Source organism: Eumetopias jubatus, unplaced genomic scaffold (genome assembly GCF_037043125.1).
Source record: "Eumetopias jubatus isolate StellerSeaLion01/CBP00866 unplaced genomic scaffold, mEumJub1_p1.0 scaffold_5, whole genome shotgun sequence".
In the NCBI taxonomy this organism is placed as follows: Eukaryota; Metazoa; Chordata; class Mammalia; order Carnivora; family Otariidae; genus Eumetopias; species Eumetopias jubatus.
The window spans coordinates 73,042,601-73,064,250 of NW_028274811.1; the positions used below are offsets into that span (position 1 = coordinate 73,042,601).

The 21,650-nt window shown below is 39.8% G+C and overlaps 1 protein-coding gene across 10 annotated transcripts in view; it reads right to left on the bottom strand.

The window, feature by feature from the left end:
* The window catches only part of MCTP1 (multiple C2 and transmembrane domain containing 1), a 505,859-nt gene that overhangs the window by 17,807 nt on the left and 466,402 nt on the right, over positions 1 to 21,650 (bottom strand). The window lies entirely within an intron of this gene.

Sequence of the window (21,650 nt, forward strand, 5' to 3'; positions counted from 1 at the left end):
AAGACCTGTGAGCGATGAAAATGGGGGGGGGGGTCAACTGAAGTCCGTTAAATAGACACTTCCTAAGTGTTAGCTTAGGAAGATCAGATACAAGGTAAGCCTGGCCCACCTCTAAAGTGTAACAGTCACATCCTTGATACAATAGCATATGCTATTTTAGGGCTCTAAACATTTTTCTCCCTTGGTACTTAGTTCTTCATTTTAAAACTTGTCCTGGATTTAAGCAAAGCTGGTGTGCTCCAGGGAATGGGTGGGTGGGATGGAGTATAAAGCACCCAGAGAATGGTGCGAGCCTGAGGGAAATGTGCACATTTTGTAATTTTAGACCCAGAGGAAGAAATAGTGGTGGCCTTTCACGATTGAAATTTCTGCTTAGTAGCCTGGCATCACAGGCCCTTGCCTAGGCTGTTTGGTGGAGACCATCCAACCCTGATTCCATGACTCCATTCCTCCATGCCAGCTTGAAGATCTATGGAAATGTAGATCCAATTTCATTACTTTAACTTCTTTTGAACACTTCCACACTGTGCCAGAACACTTGAGACCTCATGTGGCAGTCAGTGCTTGCTGAAAGCAGCCAGAAAGCTGGAATAATAATGTCGTCATGTTGCACATTTACATACTGCCTTTCACTTCAGAAAAGTCAAAAGCACTTTGCACTGTGAACATGGCTGGGCGTGGCATCCCGCCACCTTCAAAACTGAGGGCAAGTGAATGACAGGTGTATGTGCAGCGTCCAAGAAAAACAGGGTACAATGGGACTGAAGACACGGAGGCCAGTTTTAAACAGGATCTTTAGGTAGAGGTTACTTAGAGCCTTCATTTTAAATATAATTCCCATGGAAGACAATTGTCTACATTATTCATCTAGCTTGTACCAAGTTGGACTGTCAGACGATGAGGTACTTGAGAAGCATAAGGTTCAAAGCATACAGAACAATTACATACTCTCAGGATCCCCGCTGTCTCCAAAAGTCACCCTTCACTTGTCATGACAGACATGAATGCATCAATTTCTTGTCTTTTTTTCCCTCCCCAGCAATAAAACAAAAAGTGCATTAATTTCACCCATGCAATTGTACACTTTAGGAAAAAAAAGGATATCCAGTGGCTCCTTCTGTTGTTTCCTAATTACAAAGCTGGTCTGTTCGAATCATCTCCATGGCCTTCAGTGTTTTCTCTCTCAAGCATCGGCTAAATTCATTTATGTCTTATGAAAGTGCTCTTAACAAATATTTTTCTGCATACAGAATAAATCAAGCTGGAATCGAAGAAGGCTAGTTACACAATCAAAAGTCATTGAGAATAATGTCTTACCAGTTTGAAATGATCATGTGAAAAATTTTTCACAATAGCAATAAAATCTATAATCGCTTAGGCATAATCTTAATAAGAAATGTACAGAATCTACATTAAGAAAATAGAGATACGGTGTTTTTGCACTGGAACACTGATTATTAAAAGAATCTATTCTTTTCTTCTGTTGAACGTATAGGTTTAATGCATTTTCAAGGAAATCCTAATGTGTTTGGAGTGCAGTGAAATGGGGAGAATTTGATAAATTTGTTTGGAAAAATAAATTGAGTGCTATAGCCAAGAAATTTTTGCAAAACAGAAATAATGAGAAAGCATTTATTGTACCAGATATTTAAGTAATTAAAATATGAAAGATGAACACTGAAAGATTGTTTTATGATAAAGCACCATCATAAATCCACCATGCAGATGAACGTAGTATGTTACTGCGTACTTGTGTTAACTATTTGCAGAAAATTATGTTAAATCCTACCTACATAGACTCTCAAGTCTACTTGAGGTAGCCCAATTCTACCACAGACCTACCTTAAACAGAGAGCCCCAAATACATTTTAGATTAATTAAAAAGCAAAAAGCTAAAGGTGAATTATAAAAACAGAAGAAAATATAGGTAAGTTATTTAGTGACCTTGGAATAGGAAATAACTTTTTAAACATGAAAAAAGTGAAGGAAGTCACAAAGGAAAAAAAATTGATAGCAGGACCTACATAAAATAAAAAACTTATGATGTCAAAAGCTCTCATTAATTTATAAGGGTGATGGGAAAAAATTTGCAACAAATATGACAAATCAAGGGATGGGATTTCCAGTATATTCAATAAACATGAAAAAAACTATCACTGCAGTTTCGTTTATAATAACAAAAAAAATCACTGACATGTTGGGTGGAATTAATTATGGTACATACAACTGATATACTATTATGAAATTACAAAATATTACTTAAAGAGAATAATTAATGACAGCAAAAATGCTTATGATCTAATATAAACTGGGGTTGGGGGGGAGGTAAACGTGAGATAGAGTATAATCCTAACTTTTTTTTGAAATGGGTAGGCTAGAAAAAAAATGAAAATGTGTCAAAATATTAAAGGTAATGGAAGTTTATTTTCTTCTTCATACCTTCCTATAATATTAATAATTCTTTGCAACTAACATATTTCACTTTTGTAACCAGATTATTTCCCTGATTTTCTCCAATATCATTATTGAAGGAACCTGAGTAGAAGAAATAAAGGAATTGATATTTGTTGATCATATTAGGTGGTTTATCTATTTCTTTCTTGATATTTGTATTTTTTGGATTTTTGTACCTATTTAAAATTATTTTTAGAAAGCAGCAGAATATAAACAGACACTCATTAAGCATTTTAACATGCTTTTCACATGGCTTATTTGGTCTTCACAACCATCCTACAATGTAGTTATTTTTCAGGACTCTACAGAAGAAGAAACGAAGAATCTGAGAAAAGTGACAGCTTAGATTAGGACTATGACAGGCCAGCTCGAGGTCTAGTCTCTCCATAATATACCACGTTACCTTACCATCCTACCCAGGAAGCTTTCCGTCCCTACCCAGGATCCCTGTGTGATAAATAAGAACAAAAGACTTGAAAACATTTAGAAACTTACACCGTAGACACCACGATCAGCAAGATAATAAAATCCGGAAACTTGACTCAACAGTAGGAAGTGAAAGGTGTGTCAGAAACCACCAGATGTAATGTCAATAAGGGAGTGTGTGAATATTAAATACAGGAGCTTCATTAGTAAGATGTGTCACTGAAGGCATCTACAAAAACTACTTTTAGTAGATACTTTAAAATCTATGTGCTGATGACATATGATTACTGGCTAAAGAGTTTTAAAAATTTGCTCACTCTTAATTTTCTATTTCTTTTGCACTTCCACACCACTACCCAGCCCCTCAGCCCCAAACACCAAAAACCAAAATAAGATGGCCTGTAATGTTGACAAAGTTTTGAAAAGCAAATGCTTTGGAATAAAATTTTTATTTTAAAATCTCTTTCATCAAATCCTATATTCCTCCACTGTGGTCCCCAACCAATGAAGTAATTACTCTTTATATACAGTATATGACCCAAAACTGCAGTGGGTAATGGAATTGCTCTGTGTTGCATTCCAATACTTCACACTTTTTTCACTAATGTTCAATACTTTATTAGTAGAGAATAAATTGGTACATTTCTTTTATTGTCGTTTTTGCTTTCCTTTATAAACCAGCTTGGAGGAAAGAAGTATCATAGGGTAGTTAATCATCCAAAGGCTTGGTAGTGACACTGGTTGGTTGTTGTTTTTTTTTAATGCATTATTAAGGTTTCTTTTGAAGATGTAAAAAAAAAAAAGTTACCCATAAAAAAGAACTATAACTATAAATCTGAGAACATGTGAGATTTATATCGTACAACTTTTTCTAATGGCTCTATATAATTTTTAAAAATCTTATTATATTTTAAATAGTCCGCAAAACATCAATAACTGCAAACTTGAAATACAGTGATTCTTTCATATTCACCTATTTTGCGATCACATATCACAACAGAAAGTTAACTAGATTTTTCCAAGGAACTATCTACCGCCTAGCTTTGAAATATTTAGGAAAATCTAAGGATCTAAAGAATCAGTAGGAGTACCTTCCATATTTAGAGAATCTTGTCCATTGACTTTCAAACCCAAATGACAAGTACCCCATTCACTGGTTCTGTTCTGAATGGGAACAAGAACCCAGAGTGATAGGTGTCAGGGGATATGTACTGTGTGACTGGACTGAGTTCCTCGTGCATCCAGCTGCATCCCGCCCCAGTCATGAATGCTATTTAGGGGCCCTGCCAAACTAGTCACTGTCAGCCCTGTTGACATGATAGAAAAATGGCTCTGCTGGACACCTGTACTGTATTGATCACAACAAATATGTAGAATACGTTGGCTCAAAATATTTGTTCTAGAATTAATATTTCAGTTACTTTCTAGAGTGAGAGAATGTCTTAAGAATGTGAGGGAGCAAAAAAAAAAAAAAAAGAAGGAAGGAAGCAGCTATTGACTCTTAGGCCAGGAGAAGCATAAAGCGGAACTGACCCAGCAAACCAGGGCATATGATCACTTTACCTATTATTTCCTGGAGGAAGCATTCAGATTTTCCACCCCAAAGAGCTAATCTTGATTATAATTTTGCTTTTCCTTTAAAGCCTTGATATGTAACCTCTGGCAAAACATAAGCGATAAGATTGATATTTGCTATGAGACATAATTGTGATAGTTTACTATTGACTGTAGCTCTTCTGTGAGTAAATGTAGTCTCACATAGCACAGAGTGTACAATGGTGTTTGGAATATGTTTATGTTTCATGTGATTTATTTTTTATGCTAAAGATGGTTTTGGTGCACAAACTTGCTTGGTTCATTCAGTAAAATGCCCTGCAAAACAAACTCCTCTCAGAGCTATACTTCTAACATATGGAAAATATATTAGATATGAGCTAGAGATTGAATAAAGGCACATTGAAGTGGTGAAATATTTTCACTGTGCCAATATTCCTTTCTTTTTCAGATCAAGTAAAACTATGTCTCAGCCCCAAATCTAGAATACTGAAATTCTCACAGCATCTTTGGCAAGTCAGAGATCCTTGACTGCTGAATCGTATCTCCGTGCCTTACTCAGTTCTTGTGACATCAAATCTTACCCAGGTTACTTATTGCCTCGGTTCTTCTCCTCATATTAACCTTAAGAATAAGAATCCTCCATTGAGACATTAAAGAATTCTGAGATAATATTTAAGGTTAAGATGACAGATGTACACCATTTAAGACAGAAGTAAAACAGTTCTCTAAAACATTTACATTTCAGAGTTATAAAGAGGACCAAATTAAGTAAGACATGTAGAGCTCTGAGTACAATGCCTGGTACAAATAAACTGTCTATAATTAGTAGTAGTAGTAATAATAAAATTATGGACATAGCTTATTAAAAGAACTCAAATTATTTTTATCTATTTTTGCTTATATTAAAAACAAAACATTGAAATATTAGAATTCTCCAAAATATGCAGCCTTCTTGTGCATGTTTAGTTTTGCCCCAGACGACTTAGTGTTAACTTGTCAAAATTCATTTTTGAAAATGATGGCAGATTCTTTATAATGTTACACTGAGAAGATCCCCCCCCGCCCCCGCTTCTGCTGACTCTGCACATGTTTTTCTGCCGAATGAGCATTTACCTGGTCTTAATTTTTTTGCTTGGTAGCCCTGTGCTTTTCAGTATTCATTTTCTACAGTGCAATTTTTAATCGCATTTGGTTGTGCCTCGCCGTGTTCGTTTACAGTTCTGCATTTTGCACGTACCTATAAAAGTGACTGTAAAGTAACAGAAATGTGGAGAGAAATGGCCTCTGGGCTAGGCAATGTAAACAACAGGCATTTTAAAAAATGGCAACTGGCACTCCTAAGAATTACGATGAAAGCCAGGAAGAAAAGGAAAAGAAAAGGAGCAAAGAGAGAGGATGGCGGCGGGGGGGGGGGGGGGGGTGAAGAAAAGCAAGAGAAAGAAGAAAGAGAAGAAGACCGAGGGCAAGAGAAAAGAGGAGGGACTCAGAGGTGCACCAAGGCCCTGAAGGAAGGCCGTTGCAGGGGGACCAAGAGCCCGGGGGCGAACGTGAAGAAAGGAAGGGAAATACCTTCGATCGTCAACAAAAATGACATAAAACCAAAGCACAAACACAGCCTGTCGACTGTGTTAACTCCCAATTAAACAAAAATAATTATTTGTCGGAGTCTGTACGTCCATGTTTCAATTCCACTCAATGTAAATGTAAATAAACCTTACAGAAGGCACCCGGGGATGTGTGTGTACCTGTTGTCAGGAGGGAGACTTCCCTGGAGCCCAACTGCTTGCTACTCCAACCCCTCATCATCAGGCCCTAAGGGACTTGCAAATCTCCCTCTTCCCTAATGATTTAAGAAAATTCCTTTTAACTGTCCTGCTAGTGCTTGAAAGCTCTTAAAAGATTAGGACTATATATCAATATCAAAACCTTTGACTTAATCTCCTTGCCAGCAGGCAGGAAGTACACTTTCCAGAGAGGGGCTTTATAGATTATCCCATCAGGCTCTGGTCCCGTGGGAAGTTCCGCTTTCAGACCAAGTCCCCGGTGGTGAATGGGCCAGAAGGCCTGCCTCCAGGCTAACCTTGATAGGAGCCACATCAGAAGCTGCGAGGTTGCTGTTCCCAAGTAACCCCACGGGAAAATAAGCGACAAAGGCTACTTTGACCCAGGACAGTACAACACAAGTTTTGAGAGAAGAATCTGTAGGCCTCACAGGGTTTTCCTGTAAAGTCAAAAACCAACAGATTGTGGAAAGGTTTTAAAAATGTGAAAGCACGCTCAGGATTACCGTGGCCTGTGACCTGTCCTTAGACCTGGTGAAAAACAAAAACACAAAACAAACCAAAAACCCACCAAAAAAAAAAAAAAAAAACCAGTTAAATAAAATGTGTCCTAAAATCCCTTCTGGTTCCGAGAAGATAAGGGCTGTGGCATCTCTTCTTGCCCCTCCGAGCCGTTTGAAAGCTAACGTGAGGACCTGCTAGTGGAGGGAATTTCAACCTGCTCTGTGTATGGGTCCCATGGTGGGGCTTCAGGGACAGCAGGAGAAGCACCCTGCCTGTGTCTGAGTCCAAACAGCAAATGCTGGGCGAGTCTGTCTTCACCTTAACTTGTAATGAAAAAGTTGGGTGTACGTGTGTGTTTAAAAAAAAAAAAACAAAACTCTTTCAAATCATTTATTTTCAAATGTGTATTTCAACAAGGTTGGAATTCAAATACAAAGATGAGAAGGCAAGCTGAGGATTTAGAGAAGCTGTGAGCTCTTTTATTCTACTCACCCCCAATCTGATTTAGAAGAAGATTAGATTTCTAATTGGCTCCTTTGCTAAGCCTGGTTGAAATCCTGCCTCCAGTGTTTCCTTAGCTGTGTGCTTGGGAGCAATTTACTCACCTTCATCTGTAAAATGGGGGTAGTGATGGAAATTACTTATGTGATGGTTATAGAATTAAATGAATTTAAGCCACTTAAAGCCTTTACCACGCATGCCTGGAACACAGGAAATGCTCAATACATGTGAGTCACTAACATTATTACCAATGTGAAGAACCTGACAAAGAAAATGCTATAAAACTTCCAAATGTTAAGTTGTATTCAATCTTAATAAAGATGACAGGATTTTCTCCCTTCTTATGATACATTTCAGGAATCCTGTGTTTGTACAAATCATCTCATATAACCATAGATTATCTTAAACGGATCACCCTGCAAAGTCCTTACAACAGTCACAGGAAGATGATGAGTATTACTATTCTCATTCCCTCCATGAGGAAACTGAAGCCCAGTTGCCTAACATCCCAACTCAAACTTCTATCCCATTCTGTGCTCACTCCCCTCTGGTGCCTCCAGCCATATCTGTTCTCCGGTTTACAGTATTTCCCACCCACTGAAAGTTGTGCATCCTCCAAAGGCCAAAGCTGGTCATACCCATGCAGGACACACGCCTTTTTCATCATGTGATTTTTATCTGTCAGTGTTTATGCAGGTAAAACTTCTGTTAGAATCAGTGATTGGTTCTTCAACAAGCCTCATGGCTCAATCAGGGTCAGAATTTATTACTTCATCTTAAACAGCACAAGCTTTGGTTACTAATCTACCTACGAGTACAGCTCTTCATAATAACTTAAAATTTCCTTTTATTATATATACAAAAAGGTGTGGAACCCACAAAGATTTTTTTCTTGAAGAGATTTCTTATGAAAATACTCCTTTACCTTTATGTTTATGGTTTTGTAAGCATTTTAAATCTATCTTCCCACTTGGATGGCAGGGGCAAGTGAATCCCCCATTTTACAGATAAACAAACTGAGGCTTGGCGAACTTAAAATCTCATTACTAGTTAAAAAGAATTCCTAGGACTTTAACCCATGTCTCCCGAGCTGAAATTGGGCTCCTTTCAGGTCACTGTCAAAAAGCCATCAAGTCACATATGGTATTTCTTCACAACACTGTTTTAGATCTTTAAACTTGGCTCTTCCCAAACACTAATCTTGAGTTATAATCAAATTGTGTGAGAAAAAGAATCATATTAGTATTATAAAAACAATGCTCTTTGTGATATCTCCAAAAACCAAGTAAGGATTACTCTGTGAAATCCGGAGGCTATTTTTCTTTACAAATATTTGACAAGACAAACTTGTACCTTTCTAAAAAAGCACATCTGTTGTAAATTACACCCTTACAGAAAGAGAGAGAATCGCCATCCTTTCTTTCCCATCTGACCTTAGAAGAGATTTGTTGACATACTCGAAGGCCAGCTTAGACAAAACAGCACAGGAAGGAGGAGGCGGTCAGCAAGACCGGGGCTCGGCTCTGCTTAAACTAATTCCACATGCCCCGTGAACCATTAGCTGGTTTTTATTTCCTGCTCTAAAGATCTGTAGTGAAAATAATCTGGCGTAGGGAAAAGCTGCACTTATTATTTTTTTTCTCCCCCCAACAAGATGCTGTGTTAGCAAATAGAACATATGAGCCACCTTCAGCAAACCAAGGTCTTTAATAATCCATTTTTCAAACACTACTGGTATTTCCTTTCCAAACAAAGATGGACTGTAACTGGAATCAATTTCATTATTTGTATGGTACAATTGCCAAGTTTCTGTAAATAATAGCCATTTAAATACTGGATAATATTTTTTATATGAATCCAACAACAGTTTTATTGCTATTTAATTTTCATGATTTGTTTGTTTGCTGTAAGTTATCAGGGTTCTGAGAGCATGACGTTTGGGGATAGGGAGAAGTCTTAAGAACGGCTCAGGGAAAAAGCAATGTCAGAGTCATGTTAAAATACTTGGTTCAACCAAACAAGGGAAACTGTAATTTGGAAAAAACGATTTGCTCGACCATTTTGGACTTTTCTCCCTCAGTTTCCCTACACACTGCGTAGTATAACGTCACCCGCCATTTTCAGACCTTGGCATAGTAAAGGAAACTCGCTTGTCCCCATTAAGAAGATTATGGGGCTCTTCAGTGAAATCCGACAAAACAGAGGCTATGGTACAAATAAAGGCCTGGTGAATCTGAAGGGAACTGGGCCATTTTTCTCTATTGATGCCATATGTAGCACATACCTGAATAACAACTTCATGCGCTATGGGATGCTGCTGATATATGGGGTGGGCCTATCCCCTAAACCCCTTCCTTACTACAAACTAAATCACTAAAACAGGCTCATTCTGAGGTCAACCTGGAAGAAAATGCCAAAGGCCCACTTCCCTGAGCTGATGGCAATATTTTTATTTACTCAGTGGTGTGGATCATGGTCTGCCGTTCAGTTCATTTAGGGAGGAGGGGGAGGGAGGAGGAAAGGCAAGAAAAAAATTGGGAATCAATTTGAAAAAATATCTCAAATTCTTTCACTGGGGATGGCCTTGGGGTTTTTAATAAGATAAAACAAGCGCTTCAGAAATAGTTTACATATCGGCATTTAAATCTTGTGCATTTAAAATAGAAGTAGGATGGGCATGAATTGAAGCTACGGTGTACCTTCCTGGGCTTGTCCTACCCGGACGGACTGTGGGCTTGAATCCTGTTGTACATTTTCCAGCCTTGTGATTTTGTGTAAAGTTAACCTCTCAGATGCTTAGTTTTCCCAACAGTGAAATGGAGATAATGTCTCTCCCCGATAGTGCTGATGTGGGAACAGAATGAAATCATGTTTATACAGCAACTGGCCCATTAGTAGATATAAAAAATAAATGTGCTTTGTTTTCCCTAATTGTCTCTCTTGCCGAAGGGTAACATTTTCCATTTCTGCCTCATTTTTTCTCTTTCTCTCATATTCCTTTCTTTTTCATGGATCTTGTATTTAGAAGTCTGATTATCACTCATTCACATCACCTCCGCATTTAAGCAATGTTCAGTTTAGCCAAATCTCAGTCCATTCTTCTTATTCATTTATTCAATAAATACTCACTGAATGCCACCTACATATCAGACACTATTCTAGGCTCTGGGGACAGCACCACACAAACATACAAATAAAGAAAAAAGTAGCAGAAAATGAAAAGTGCAACGAAGAGACTCAGAACAGGTGCACGTGCTGGAGAGTGACCCAGGGGTTCAGGGCGCGGTACTCTGAAGATGAACTTTGTGGCTGAGAACTGTTCTGGTCAGAAAAACAGAAACTACAGTAGGTATTTCACACAAATGAATTTAACATCATGAAGTGGCTACAGTCGTGTTGGAAGAACTGAGAGACAGACTGACAGACATGAGCAATGCAGGAAGCCACTACCAGAGCCTAGACCACACGGACCGACGGGGGCAGGAGGTGCAGCCAAAGGACAGGGCTGCTGGGCGGTATCTGGGATGACGGAGGGGAGGCTGCCTCTGTGTGGTGGGGAGCTGGACCACGGAGGTGAGCCAGCACCCAGTCACCGCTGGAAGATGCCCGCCAGAAGCAGAGGTGGGGTCGGCGGAGTGAAGAAAGGCAAGCACAAAGGGGAGGAGAAAGAGGAAAGAGAATGAAAGACATTGTCCAGTTTTTGTTTTCCTTCTTCCCTCCTTCTTCCATCCCCCATTGGGCAAATCCCCCAAAAGCCATCGTCAGGGGGCTGGGAAGTGTGGCTTGCAGGAGAAAGGTGGGTGGCCTCAGCCTGGAAGCCAAAAGGCAACACCTAGAACAAGGTCTGCACGCCCAGAAGGAGCTAACCAGGAGAAGATCAGCGGAACCAGTACAGGTAATGCGAATGCTCTCCGGGAGAAAAGATGCCAGAACACAGCAGCCGGGTGGAGGGGAGAGCGGCATAGGAAGAGGTGGGAGGAGCAGGCAGGGCCAGAGGGCCTTGGAAACCAGAATCAAGAGTGCGGATTTTATTACAAGTGTGATGGGAAGCCGGGGGAGTGTTCCAACCAGGGCAATAACATGATCTGGTCGACATTTTTAAAAGACCACTTAGGCAAAATGTACTGTCGAGGAAAAGATAAGAGGTTATTGTGGTAATCGACAAGAGATGATAACTTAGACCACACTGGACGTATGCAGAATGTGCTGTAAGGAGATTCACCGTACACAAGTGAATAGACTGATTTCTCTTTTTCTCACCTCCCAGATACAAAGAACTGCCTACATTTTTGGCTTGAACAACTAGGTAAATGAATGCTGGTCTTACAGAGCTACAGAAGAGTAGAGAAGGAACCAGTGTGGGCGAAGAGTAGATGAAGAGCTGCTTTCGGGCTGTGAAAAAAATATGAGCGGCCTCCTGGCCATCCAGGAGGTGATATGGATAGGTGAATGTCAGATATAGGAGTCAGGGCTGGAGATACAGCTGTGAAAGCCCTTGGCATTTAGAAGGTCCTTAAAGGCAGGTGAATAGAAGGAGTCACCTGGGGAAAGAATACAGACAAAGGTGGGGGGGGCAGAACCGAGCCCCAAGGCACAATAAAACTTAGTAGCTGAACAGATGAGGAAGAGCCAGCTGAGGATGCTGAAAAAGACTGAGGTGGAAGAACACGTAGGAAGAGGCATCACCGAAGTCAAAAGAAAAGTGTTTTAAGAAGGAGGGAAAGGTGACCTCTCTGAAACTCTGCTGTGAGGTCAAGAAGTACCAGCGGATTTGGCAAGTGAGTTCACAGACAAGAACATGGGCAGTGCGATGTTGGGGATGGAAGCTTTGGATAGACTGAGCAGAGAATTTCAGGGAAAACTGGACACACTGCCTGCAGTCCCCTCCCTCACTAAGCATTGCTGCTGTAAAGGGTGGCAAAAAAAAGGGGGGGTAGTGAAGGGTAGAGAGCAGAGACGGGAAGTTAAAAGAGGGGATTGTTTAGTTAAACGTGGAAAATACAGCCTGACTCCTCCAATAATGATCTGCAATTCACCAAGATCCTGGGGCATAGGGGTGTTGCAGTTTGAGAAGGGCTACACTACAATGTATTTACTCTCGGAATGATCGAGGGCAGAGGAGAAAGGGAGGAGCAGAAAGGGGCTCTAGCTGTCGGAGCCATGTGTTTGGGAAGGGGTGGGACAGAGTTTGGGAAGTGGAGGGGAGAAGCAGGGACACCTCTTCCCCGGTGGCCAGAGGGAAGGCCGGAGAGCGGGGCAGAGGAATTAGTCTTAGATCTGGCAGGGGAGAGCCATGAAGATGTGCAAGTTCCTAATGGCTTCTGTTTTCTCAGTGATGCAAGAGGCAAAATCGTTGGCTAACCCCGAGCAGGGGCTGATGGAGTCCGTAGAGGGTGTGAAACTGTCTCGTCGCTGGGAAAGACGTTTTCCAAGTGCTCGGGTCTGTTCACGGGCCTGCAAGGCTGATTTATAGGAGCTCTGCACTGTCCTACTTGCTATTGATATTGCATTTCATTCTCTTTCACTGCCTTAATAAAATTAAGATTTTTCCCAGCTTGCCTAGCCGGTCTTTTATTTAGCTCCTTTTTATAAAGCTTAAAGGGATGTCACCTAACTTACCGTTAAAACGTCTTAACCAGAATTGTGTTTAATAGGCATGATTTGCTCCTAAAAGGAAAAAACAAACCAAAAAACACAAAAAAACAAAAACAAAAAAACCCTTCTTCTGGACAAAGACAACCTCTCAGGGCCCTGCCCCTGCAGCCCTGGTGATCCAGCTTGCACCTGTGAAAGCAGGTACCTGAGGACAAGAAGCTATTTTGGTTTCTTTCTCACCGATTCCCGCTTCGTATTCCTGGCTCTTTTGACTTCTAAGGGACACCAAAGACATTCTTGGCTAAGTAACCGAAGAAACAATCTAGAAACAGTCTAGAACTTAGCCAGGTCACAGGTAATTGAGGTTGGTTTCATGATGCTGGAATGTGGGGAGACAACCAGTCTCTCATATTGTCCGTCAGGGAGGTGTTTGCTGTTGGCATGAGCGATCTCTCTCTGTGGACCTCTAGATCCGTTTGCATGCAATTGCTCATAGTAAAGAAAAACAAACAAACAAACAAACGGTTACTATCATGCCACCATGAAATGCTCGGGTTTGAGGAAAGTGTGCTCATCCCTGTCCAGGCTCTTTAACCAAACACCCATCAAGTCAAAATTCCGAGAGAACCTTTCAGCCCAGTCTTGTTTGTCCCTCCAGTGTCAAGTAAGGAAGAATTGTTTTCGCCATAAGCTGGCAAGAGTTGGGGCCAGGGGAGGCCCCGCACATAGGTGGTGACCCAGAGGCGAGTTTCCACACCATCCCTTGTAGAAGGAGGAGCTCCCTGGGCAGCTCACAAACGTGCTCCTGCCACCTGCCCTGAAGTAGCTCTCCAGTCGTCCCACGACATCTGTTCTTCCCTGCCAACCCCCACCTGCACCAAAGGTTTCAGAAGGGAATTAGAAATCGCTGCTCACCATCATGTGGGAACCTGAGCCAGAGAGTCAGAAATGCTGAGTTCTGGACTACAGTTAACGTTAGCAGCTCCAGCCACACATACACATCCAAGTGCAGGAGAACTTGACCAACATGAAATCAAGGATCCGTGTCACAAATGTAAGGAGGAAACCTCCGATAGGAAGGAATCGGGAGTACACATTCCAGGAGGACAAAGAAACTCATTTTGGGTATGTTTTCTCGCAGAGCTTAACAAATCTCCACATCCTTCGATGGATATAAAATCGTTCTGACCCTAATATGGTAAACTAATCCTAAATTTGCAAAGCATTTTGCCTGCTGCTTGAGATACAATGAATTCTCAAGAATGTGACTTGATCTATCATTTTAATATTATTACTACCATTTGTATTCCTCCGAGTGGTGGAAGATAGAGGATAATATATGCTGACTGCTCCTACCTGATTTTTCAAGTTTCTAGGATATCAGATATATACAAACATTTAAATGCCTCTGTTTATGAATGGGTCCTAATTGTAAGCATGAGAGTTACAACAATCTGCTCTTCCTCAAACACACTAGGCAGAGTTGATAGAAATTATTTTTAACCTTCTGGTTTGTGTGACTTTTTGGCACATCTACCAGTATTATGAATTAGAAATTTCATCTGAGCCAAACTGCTGCTATGCAGAAATACAAATAGAAGGAGCATTCTCCAGACAGACAGACAGCTGGGGGGAAACAGACAACTGAGTGAGTAACCGATTTTTAAAAGAATTTATTATTCACTTGGTTAGTCCAAATGCTGAAATTTTTCTTCTAATTTCTGTATTCTTGTTTTTCTATTTGTGAGAATCTTTAAAACACTTTTTTTTTACGTGAATGGGCATTTATTTCTTTTAACTCAGCAGAGATAACCAACAATATCAATTTAAAAAGTAAGATTAGTGATGCCAGGTAGCAATGGAAGGTTATTTTGTGGAGGAGGCCCCTAGTGGCAGGCATCCTGTGTTTCACTTCATCAGTGCAGGGAGGGGCGGGGCGGGGGTGGGGGAGAGAAATTAGTACTCAGTGACTACATTTGAGAAACAAGGTTTTAAGAAATAGTAAAAGGTAGTGTTATCACATTACAGAAAGGATTTGTTGACAAAATATTTTTTACATTGCTGATGGCTATGATTTTTTTTCTGCCAGCATAATATATTCATCCATCTACAAGTTTTTATATATTTCTCCTGAGTACACAATCAGCTTCACTAAGAAAATTAATCAACATTAAAAAGTTAGTCAAATCATCCAGGTATGGTTTACACAATGGTTTTTATATATTAACATTTTATACCTATAACATCTACATTTAAAGTTGAATTTTGCATAATTACCTATAAAGTAATTTTATCTAATCCAAATACAAAATTTTGATCATTCTCATCTACTTTGTTATTTAAGCAAGTGCCTTGTGTTAGAGGGTGTTAAAATTATTTGCAACACACAATGAAAAAACTATTTTGTGAAATTAGTGTTTCAAAAAATTTTTCTAAGGCAACTGAAGTTGGAGTGCAAGAAGGAGCAGAGCATTTTCCATTAAAAATCTTGCTTTATTTTATTTGCAGGAATTATACGAGTGATGAGGAATTTCTCAGGGCTAGAAGGTGGACATCAAAAGGTTTGTGGCTTTAGGCAAACATCCAAAACCCATACTAATGTAATAAGTTCTCCAGTGTCCTCAGGCACAGCAATACGATCAATAGAGGATTTCCATCTTCTTTCCTTAGAACAAATTCTAGAGGTCATAGAAAAGCTCTGTGTATACTGTGTATCAGCATATCATAGGTGCTAATCATTAGGATCTTAGAATGGCCACAGCTTCCCTGGGAACACTCCCTCATGAGTGATAAGGGATGATTCCTATCTTAAAGGAGCAATGGTAGAATTAAGTAGAAGGTTTGCTGAAGAATTTAGTCCCTTCCCCATTTCCAAAGCAACTTTTTGCTCTCCATTCACACGCAAACACACTGACAAATGTGGGGGAAGCAAAAACGGGAGGAGGCATCCAGAGAGTCTAGCTGAGCTAACCTGCTCACTTGCGTTAGGAGCCCACTTCATGAGCAACCCAGCAAAGACCACGCTCTTAGCCTCTTCTTGTAGATGGAGATAGATCATCTTAGAAAATCATGGGGTGTGTAAGTAGCTGAGTGGGGACCAGACCCTAGATCTGCCTCTAGTCCTAAACAGGGAAAAAACAAGAATCAGGTCTAATGTTACAGAAGAGATCTTAATGCGTATTTAACTCTGTTCAGTCAAGTAACTCCAGCCCCAGTTCTGTGATCCCTCCTAAGTGCAGAGGGATACTGTAAGTAGCATTCAAATTATCCCCTCATGTACCTCCACTACTCACTAAACGTACCAGCTGCCACTTACACACTACTACCATCCTTTCCAGAATTTCTGTAAGCACTGCTGAGCGAATGCAAACACTCACTAGTACTCATTTAAATAGCTGTCCGTTCCTCCATCGATAGACATGGCATGAAAAATAGGAATTGCTTTTTGGGATGCAGTCTTACCACACCTATTGTACTTCTTTCCAGGCATAAAGATAGTACGTGTTCATTGCGGAAAACTTGGAAAATAAAAATCATAGAAGAAAGTAAAAATCTCCAGTAAACGTTGTCAACATTTAAGAATATGTCCTGCCCGTCTTCTTTTCTATTACTTTTTCTATAATTATTAACCACGTGATTGTTAACATGTCAAGCACCGTGTCAGATGTTGTGGGTCCAATGAACAAGACAGACTGCTCTTAATCCAGGATGATGAACATAAAAATGTGTTGCATTTTACATAGGAGGTGTGCAGTGTGCACACTTAACGCCTTTATTTCCTGCTTTAAATTTCCAAACGCAAAACTATTTTATTGAATCCCCTCTCCATTTTACCATTATAAATAATGATGCACAGAACATCTTTGGACGTAAGTCCTTGGTACCTCTTTTGCAGCATCCTCAAGCTAACGTCCTAGAACTTGAAATGTAGGATTAAAAGATATACATGTTTTTAAAAGGTTTTAGAATTAAAATACAAGGTTTTTAAGGAGAGAGAATACATGTTCTAACATACAGAAAAGTCTCTCTTTTACTCCCTGACTCCCAGCCACTTTGCTCCTGTCCTTGGACATTTACCAATGTTACCAATTTCTTGTATATTCTTCTAGAGATTGTTATATGCATAGTCAAGCAAATATAGTCGTGAATAGACGTGTGTACTATTTGTTTTCCTTTTTTTTTTAAGATTCTATTTTTAAGTAATCTCTACACCCAATGTGAAGCTCGAACTTACAACTTTGAGATCAAGAGTCGTATGCTCTACTGACGGAGCCAGCCAGGCGCCCCTGCTTCCCTTTTTTTCTTAAGACATAAATAGTACTTTCTTATAACATTGCCATGCCCTTTTTTCCTACTTAAAAATAATATATATATATCCATAATTGTTCCTTATCAGTGCTTAAAAACTTCTTCATTCTTACAGCTGCATGATAGCCCATTGTATTGATGTACTATAATCTATTTGATCAGTTTTTCTTTAATGAATGTTTAGGGTTTTTTTAAATTGAAGTATAATTAACATATAGTTCCAGGTGTACAATTTAATGATTCAGTGATTCCATGCGTGATGCTTAGGTTCTTTACCAACATTCTGCTCTTCCAAGGAAGTAAAAGCAAAGAATACCTTGTGTACATGATCATTTTACGCCTGTGTGAGTGTATCTGGAGGATGAACTTCTTAAAAGTGGAATTGTTTGGGCACAGGATTTGTGTTTTTTGTAATTTTGATACCTTCTGCCAAAGTGCCTTCCAAGAGAGATTGTACTCCTTCCACTCCCACCAGGAAGACATAGACGTGCTCGATTCCTTTGCCAGGCTGTGTCAAAGATGTGCTTCCTCTCTTCCCTGTGTTTCCAAGGCTATTTGGGGACCCACACTGGTTGCTGTGGGGGCCCCAGAGTATCAGCTTTTACACTCGTTAGCCAAGGATTTATCTACATTATGTTTTTAATTAAGTGATCATCACTTTAATTTATAGGATTATTGAGTCCATAGGATGTATTAGACAAGAGGACAGTTTCCAGTTGAATATTTTGCAGTAGAAGAGGGTCAGGAATAATTTCCAAACTACTAGTAAATATAAATTTTCTTGTTAAATGGCAATTTCCACCAAAATAGATGAACTGAAAGAGATTTGAGTATTATTTATATATTATGTCCAAGGTATTTAACCCTGGAAGTATGTTTGAAGAAATAGGTTTCCTCTTTACTGCTTTGGGTGGGTTTTCAAGCAGGAAAATTAAACACAGTGGTAGAGACAGGAAGCAGATCTCATCCTGGTGAAGTATATACGCTGTGCTGGCCAACAGCTCCAGGGTTGGACCCTGGTTTGCTGTGTGTCCTTGTGTACCTAATTTAACCCATCTGAGCTTCAGCTCCTTTAGCTAGAAAATATGGCTCATAATACTTAATCATTGCAAATATTCAATGACATATACTAAATACTCAAGAAATTGCTATTACTAACACTTGAATACTGCTGTGGAAGCCCAGTCCCAAATCCAAATATTCTATCCCACTGTGAGATGTGTTCCCACACTTATAAAGATAAATATAAGCAATAGAAATACAGGTTACCCTGAGAATTAAGCATAAGAAAAATCATAATCTTGTTGAGTTAATCTGTTAATCGAGAAAGATTAATGCCAAAGTACCAGGACTCTTCCAACACAAACACACACACACAGACACGCACGCGTGTCCACGTGAACTTTTTAAATGAAACATTGCAAGAAACAAAGAATACAGGAAAATCTTTGTGTGAACTTCTTTTGAATCAATCTCGGAAAGTAACAGAGGTAAGCTCTGATTGCCTCACTGGCAACAGTATACTATGCAGTTGTATTTGACTTACGGAGATCAGGTGAAAAGTCCACTGCATTATTTTTTCGACTAGCAGAAAAAGTTCATTAACACCCTGAGGGTCTGCTCTGTGCGGGACACAGTGCAGGGTACTGGGATGAGTGCTAGGCCTGATACACATGGCCCTTGCCTTCCTGATGCTTACAGTCATAAAACATCCTGAAGGAAACAGTGGAAGTGAGATACATTCTCACTGAGCTTCCTGGTAATAGCAGAAGCACTGCCAGATAAGGGCATTACGTAACACATCAGTAACAGCTAAGTAGGAAGAACTAGGTTATAACCCAGAGTAGTCAGCTCAGATATTAGAATGGGACACGATTTCCACATCTCTAAACACCCAAATAGTTTGGTGTCATTCGTTACCAAAGATACCTTGCTGCTATTTGAATACTAAATGAAGAAGCTTTCCGAGTGGGCAACTAATAAGAAAAATTAAAATAAAATGGAGAATCCTGTAGTTTTATTTAGATAGCTCCAATTTTGTACACAGGTTGTTATATGCTTGACGTAACTACCACTGAGTAATATTTCAATTTACCCTATTGACTAATAGCCAGTTATATAAGTTATAAAGTTACAGTTCACTAATAGAAATCTACTCAATTAGAACTTGAATTCTCAAAATTAGCTAAACCCCTTTCACCAGAAGAGAAGCCAATGGCTAATCTAAAGCCACGGATAATGCACGTTCACCACCTAGCGGCACCTTTAGCAAACTGCAGGCACTTTACGCTTAAAACGGTATCTTCTGCTAATTTGATTCATGGATAACATCAGAAACTTTACAGATAACTTCCATTTTCCAGGTCATGTATGATGTTTTAGCCCCTGGCAGTTGCGCAGAATAACTTCTCTTCTTATTCCTTCTCAATCCCCGCTATGCGGTATAGACCAGACAACGCTCACCTTATCCTGGCATTATGGTACTAGTCACCTGACTAAATTCTCCAACTCCTTTAAAACACTGCCCTTTATAGCATTCTTCTGCTTAAGAAATACGAACAAACTCCCCTGTAATACATCCAGTAGAAGCACCTGGGTCTGATGCAAAGTGCCCAATTTTGAACTTGCTCAACAGGGTGAATTCCAGCAAGCAGTTCAAGTGTGACTGCTCCTCCGAGAGCACAGGTCAGGCTTCCAGCCTGTCCCCTTCCTGAACTCACCACCTGAGGCGTCCTCCCTCCCTCCCTTCTACCTGGAGAATTCCTACCCATTCTTTCAAGATTTAGCTCAAAGCCCAATGCCGGCAAAAAGACTTTCTTGGTGACTGCAGTCCATTCATCTCTCCCGTGATGAATTTTAAGAATGATCGTCTGTGGCCTGAGATTTCCCTTTGATTGGTCTTTGCTGCCCTCCTATTAGTGTCCATTATATCTGTGGGCTAGTAGACAGTTTCTCTACGGACTCCGGAAACATCTTGCAAGCAGAGCTTGTTCTTTTGTGATTTTAAGTACCCCTTTCTCCCACTGCCCCCAGCTCAGTGAAGAACACAAAGCTCAATAAATACTGGAGGTTGCGTCTACCCATCTTACTAGCATTTCATTATTCTGATCTGTTAGTCTACAGATGACTGCCAGGTGTGGCTTCTGATCACCCTGTCACCTTTTGCTAGTTAAAACACATGTGATCTTTTCAGTGGCAGAGGCACCCTCCTGTCAGCGTATCTGCATCTTCAGTGAGGAGGAGAATGGGCACGATGTTTCCTAGTAATTTCAGCCAAGAGAACAGCACTTCTTTATGTGGGTATTTAAGGTAAAGTTAGGGCTCCTATCGGCAAGGATTTGTCTCATTTGTTCATTTCACTTTGTATTTGCAGGTCAGTTGTAAGTGATTTATGAATACCTTTGAAAGGTCACTATCCATCTTTAAAATACATCAATCTTCAGTAGCAACCTTCCACTTTGAAGAAAGAAACTTACTGTTTCACAAACACGGTAGACAAGAATGTGGTCTGATCAACAGGGCATAGGATTCATGAAATCAACATTTATTCACATGAGATCACCTGAGGCAGCCTGGACTTCTGGTTCTGATTAAAAGTACTGCAACAACAACTGACGGATCTAAGGGAACACTTTGTTCTTAAATTAATTTAAATATATCCTGGAATAGCAAAAGGCATTGCACTTTGCCACATCTACCCTCGATGACATGGCATTCAAATAGGAAGACGTGGGTCTTAATCAAATGGAGAACCCAGGGAGTGCACAGCCAGCCCCCTGGCATCTCTAACCTCCAACTTAACCCTAGAGTCATAAGTGTACAAAAGGATCTTAATATTCTTTAATTTAGAGGAAGGTTAAAGACCGTTTTAAATCCATTTTTTTCTAAGGCTCAAATCTCTTCATCACATAAACTGCTACAGCAATTACTTGCCAGACACAATATTTTCTTGAATCATACACATATTGAAAATATATGTGTATATATATGTTATAAAAAATAAAATTCATGTTGACTTATCATTCCCAAAATAACTCTCTCTACTCATATCCATTTATCTCTAGACAGTCGTTGAAAATATGATTTGCCAAGGATTTGAATTTGTGTATCTACAGGCTGCATATTCTTATAATAAAAAAGTAGGAAAATCAACTTACATGCCTTCAGTTCTTTGTTGAATTTGATTTTTTAGATATAAATAACCCAACTCTCAGTGTAAGCCTGACACCGATAATGAATATGTTTCAGATGGCAACAAGAAAACATACCACCGCTGCAATTAAATGCAAATGTTTTGAGTGCATGCAGTTTTAAAGTCAAGTTTAAGCCACTGAATGAGGAAATTCGAAAGTTAAGTGGTTCAAAAGGAATAATTTAAACCTGCTGACTCAGGTTTTCCCAGTGAACAAGCTGCCCTTTGGGAGCATATCTGGCGTGGCTCTATGTGGTAGAAATTCTGTCTGTTGGATTCCATAGTTTTAATATAAATGAAGAGGTTATTCCTGATATCTTGGCAATTTTTAT